This window comes from Triticum urartu, chromosome 2A, assembly GCF_056163025.1.
Source record: "Triticum urartu cultivar PI428250 chromosome 2A, HENAU_Tu73, whole genome shotgun sequence".
In the NCBI taxonomy this organism is placed as follows: domain Eukaryota; kingdom Viridiplantae; phylum Streptophyta; class Magnoliopsida; order Poales; family Poaceae; genus Triticum; species Triticum urartu.
This window is the reverse complement of record NC_141874.1, coordinates 298,936,290-298,941,532: the sequence shown is the minus strand read 5'-3', so window position 1 is coordinate 298,941,532 and position 5,243 is coordinate 298,936,290.

Below are 5,243 nucleotides of genomic sequence, written 5' to 3'. Positions count from 1 at the left end.
CAAATGCGTGTATGAATTACAAGATATAGGGGGAGACCTCCATGATTCTACTCTTCAAGTGTGCAATGCTTCAAAATGAAATACCTCACCATGCACATCATCAGGGGGAGTTCTTCTATATCTTGCAATCAAATTCCTCAATATCAGTATCAATCACCAAAAAGGGGGAGATTGTAAGTGCATCTAGTGCCCCTTAGTGATTTTGGTGTATTGAAGACTTATAGGTTAAGGGACTAATGCGTTTGTGAGTGTACACAGGTCTATAAGTCTATGAGGAGTTTGATTTCTACAGAGAAAGTCCACCCCTAAAAATGAAGTTCTTCGACTGAAGACTTTCTGAAGACTTTGAAAGTGAAGAAATTGGTGTGACCTTGAAGACTTGGTATTCATTCGAGGAACATGAAGCGTGAAGACTTTTGTTTTCGTAGTTTCATTTTCTCTTTCTTGAGTCATAGGAAACATCGTACAGTTAAAGGGGGGCGAGGAAATACTAAGGAAAAATTTCCATGTGATGCTCAACTCAAAATCCTACACCTACCAATCCCTTCGAGTGAAGCCATTGGAAATCTCATATAGTCCAGTCATATTCTTCAGTGTCAGAGACGAAGTTCTTCTGGTCTCTGAGGAATTTGTTCTGACTGAGGAGTTAGGAATTCGCCAGTGCGGATTGCCTACACAGTGAGGAACATGATAGCCCTGAGGATTTTTCTACTCAAAATTCCGACCGTTGATGTGTTATGCGCCAGCTGTCCCAAAATATCTATCCACCTAACGGTCATATCATTGAATGGCATTTATGTCTTATCATGTCGGGCTGCTCCCTAGGCTATAAATAGCCGCTCCCTAAAACCACTAGCTGGTTGGCTGCTCCGAGAGAAACTGACACTTGTCATTTGAGAGCAACCCATCCTCTGAGGACTTTGAGCGAAAATCATCAAATGAGGAAAAACCCAAACCCAAACACCTACAAACCCCAAGTGATTGAGCATCACTGAAGAGATTGATCCTGCGTGGATCCGACGCTTGTTACCTTTGAAGACTGTGATTCTTCCAGACGGTTAGGCGTCATGGTCTAGAGAATCCAAGAGGAATTGTGGATCGCCGAGGGACCAAGTTTGTGAAGGTTTGGAAGTCGCCTGAAGACTTACCACGAGTGAATGGGCGAGGTCTGTGTGACCTTAGCTCAAGGAGAATACGGTGAGGACTTGGTGTCCTGAGTTGCGTGTTCTGGACTGGGTGTCCGGGACTATGTGTCCTCGAGTTTAAATACTCAGCCGCTCCAACCAGACGTACAACTGAGACAGCAGTTGGAACTGGTCTACCAAATCATTGTCTTCACCAAGCTTACTGGTTCTATTTCCTCAACTCTTTCATTTCCTCATAACTGTGTTGTGTGCTTGTTCATATCTGTGCTTGAAGACTTTGACTGAAGATTTTCTCAATTTCCTCAGTTCAATCTCTTCAGTTTGTTTGTCTTCATCCTGTGTTATCCTGTGCTTACGCTTCCTGTACTCTGTGCCTGTCTTCATTTCATCATGATGACTATGCTTGTGTTGTGTTATGTTTACTTTTGAGTACTTATTCCGCTGCTAGTAGTTCTTCGCCAAGGAATTTCCTCATCGGCAAATTCCTCAGTGAAGAATTTCATAAAAATCGCCTATTCACCCCCTCTAGTCGATATAACGTACTTTCACTATGGTTAAATATGGAGAGTCTCAGGCCAACTCCTCGAGTAGTCTTAAGACTTGGGGGCTACGATGACATGACTCAGTAAATGACTGACAGTTTAAAGCAAGTCAAGAACCGCAGGACGATGGAGGGAAAGATAGCCCGGTCCCGGAGGCTACTGTTATATTTGATGAAAATTTAAAGGCCGTTAGAAAAAATTCTGGCTTAGAAAGTATATGACAGTTACAAAATCCCGACTCAATGAAGAAGTTCCAGATCATCAGAAAAAGATTCCGGTTCAAAATCCGGTTCAAGAGACATCTCTCTCCCATAAAGCATTGAAGCTCTCAAATATTCGGTTTAAATCCGGTTCAAAAAATCCGGCTCTAGGGAAAAGCTGTCTCCCACAAAGCTTTGAAGCTATCGATATCCGGTTTAAGAATTTCCAGTTCAAAAGAATAATTTCTCGCAAGTTCGTGTTCTCAGGAAAAACTTAAAGGGACCAACGAGAGATTGTTGCACAGCACAACTCAAACATAGGCACCCGGCGAGTACAGCTTAGAAATATATCGCTTCGGGGTTTCTTCCTCATTGAAGCGAAGCTATGATCACCCTTTAATCTGGCTTATATGCCATTGTTACAAAACACTTGGGGGCTTGCTACCCAGATCAAAAGGAGCCAAAGAGAGTTTGTTGCAAAGCACAACTCAAACATAGGCACCCACTGAGCACAGCTCAAAATATTGCTTGGGGGCTCTTTGCTTCTCAAAGAAAAAAGAGTCTACACCCTTGTAATAGGCTATCAAACCAGGCTTGGAAGCCAGGTTTATTCACCTAAAACCTCGGGTTATCCTGCCTTTTTAAAGTAAGCCACTCCTTCCAGGTAATCCTGGTAGGACCTGTCGAATGTTTGACAAGTCAATCTCATAGACCCTGAACTTGTCAAAGTTAAAATGACGATTGGTTAATGTGAGGTCCATCTTAAAAAGGCTTTGTAAAATGGTTTAACTCAGTGGCCTGGCAGCCCATGAAAAGCCTCGCATATTCTTTTTATGCTTTTATTTGCCAAGTTTTTCTTCTTTGGTTGAGGTTTATAATATCTTATGATAAACTGGCGTTTATTGACCCGGCTTGGCTTTCAAATACAAGTTGTGAGTACATGATAAGTTATAATCTGGTGCTTATTGACCTGGCCTGGCTTTTGACTATAAGTCGCCAGTATTATTATAACTCATCGGCATTTATTGAAACTGGCCTGGCTTTTGACTATAAATCGCCAGTATGATTATAAATCACCGACGTTTATTAAACCGGCCTGGCTTGGGACTATAAGTCACCAGTATATATTTGGATTGCGCCATTGGAATCATGTGCTCATAAATCATTGGATTATATTTCAAATAGCCAACATGGCTGAATTTTATTATGGTTATCAATAACCAGTATTATGATTATGGTTTTCAAAGTCGCTTTAGCGCAATGGCTATTATATTATCGATGGATATGATTTATTTTACAATTGACGGAATAGTCCCGAGTCGCTGCAGGCTTACGACCCAGCACTTGGGGGCTACGTTATTCAAATTGAGATTACATCAAATATGCACGTCTCATGTCGCTGCAAGCATGCACCATGACACTTTGGGGCTAATGCAAAGTCATTTTTTGCTTACCTTATTGAAGACCCGACTCATCACATTGTAATGAGCCGGCCCTTGGGGGCTACCATTTGCTCCTGTCAATAATTCAAGGTACATAAGTCTTAATCCATTATATTGAAAGGTCTGCTACTCAGTTGGTAAAGAACAAAGCTCTTAACCTTGTGGACGTGGGTTCAAGCCCCATGATGGGGGTTACATCATATGATGTTATTTTCAATGAAATATATATAAAGTCCCAGCTCAATATTATCTTACTGAGTCGGCCCTTGCGGGCTACACGTTGCTGTTCAAATCTACATGATCATATTTATAAAGTCCCTACTCATTATTGCATAATGACCCGGCCCTTGGGGGCTACACTAGTTGAAGTTTTTTGAGCATCAGGCAATTACAAGTCCCAGGTTGCTGCAAGCATGACCACCCGGTACTTGGGGGCTACATAATATGGAGTATTCAGTTTTTACTAGTGACTGAGATAAGCAACACGGATTTCTTCAAAAGTGGCAGTATTTATATTGAAGCAAATCTTAAGCCATCACTTTGTTCTGCTCAAGACTTGGGGGCTACAGGTAATATGGATATAAGAGAGAAAAATCTTCAAATTCTTAGTTTTGAGTAAACCAGATTGACCCGGCATTTGCAACAATCATAACCCGGAGTTTATAACAGTCATGGCCCGAGATCATCAGTTTTATAACCTGGCAATTTTGGTAATGATAAACCGGCAAGTTCTACATTTTCAAACCGGCTGATATCAGTTGAATATTTGAAGACCAATATTTTTGTCAAATCTTTTGCAAGCAAATTGGTTATGAAGTTGGTCTATTAACCCGGATTTTCTAGAAGAAGGAAATGACAAGGAATTAAGGATGATCAGGTGCCGGTTTACAAGAATTCTTAACTCGGAGCATAATTTGTCAAATTTGTTCTTGTGTTTTTTTACAGGATCAGCTTAACATGGATAAATCTAAATTAAACTGGGGGCTAATGTCGGGGATATACCCCGCTGTATGACCTGACCGGAAATATAACCCGGTTGACACTTGGCGATTCACTGGCGACCCGCCCTGACCAGACGGTTTACAAGCAACCTGCCTGAACATTATGACTCACTGGTAACCCGGCGGGCGGGACAAATGGATGACAAGGCCCAAGGCCCAGAAGGCCGGTTTATGTTAATGGTGGGCCGGTTTAAGAGGAAAGGCGTGAGGAATATTTCCCTTACAAGGAGTCAAGACCCGGACTTGTATCCGGTTTGTATTAGAAGGTAGACTAGTCCTAATCCTGACTATACATGTAACCCGCCCCTCTAACTTATATAAGGAGGGGCAGGGCTCCCCAAGAGGGACAAGAAAGAAGAAACAATCTCGAGGGCTAGACATAACTACAAGAGCTGGTTTACGGCGACTCCCTCGTAATGATAGGCGACTCCGTCGTAATGATAATGAGACCTAGCCACAAACAGCATGTAGGGCTATTCCGGATGATGTTTCCTGGGGCCCAAAGCTGTCTAAATCCTTGTCTTGCGTTGTGTCTCTCGATTCCGATCAACCCCTCTCAAGCTACCACATAGATGCGTTGGCCTCACGACTAAATCCTCACACTAGGACATCTGCCGTGACGATTCCACGACAGTTACGATGTCTATACTTGACATTTGCCTATGGTGTTGATGGACTTCATGGAAATTTTATTTGCTTTTCGGCTGCATTTTGTTTTTATGCTAGCTTGATCCATGCAGGTATGTATTATATTAAACTCTGGATCTACGATGTAATATTATGACATGTGGTTTTTTATTGATATTATATCTTGTACTATGTGTGCTAGTTATTGATCCAGGGACTAGCAAAGTGAGCACAGAGACATCAAATCTTATCAGGTTCGGGTCGTTACAGATGGTATCAGAGCGCA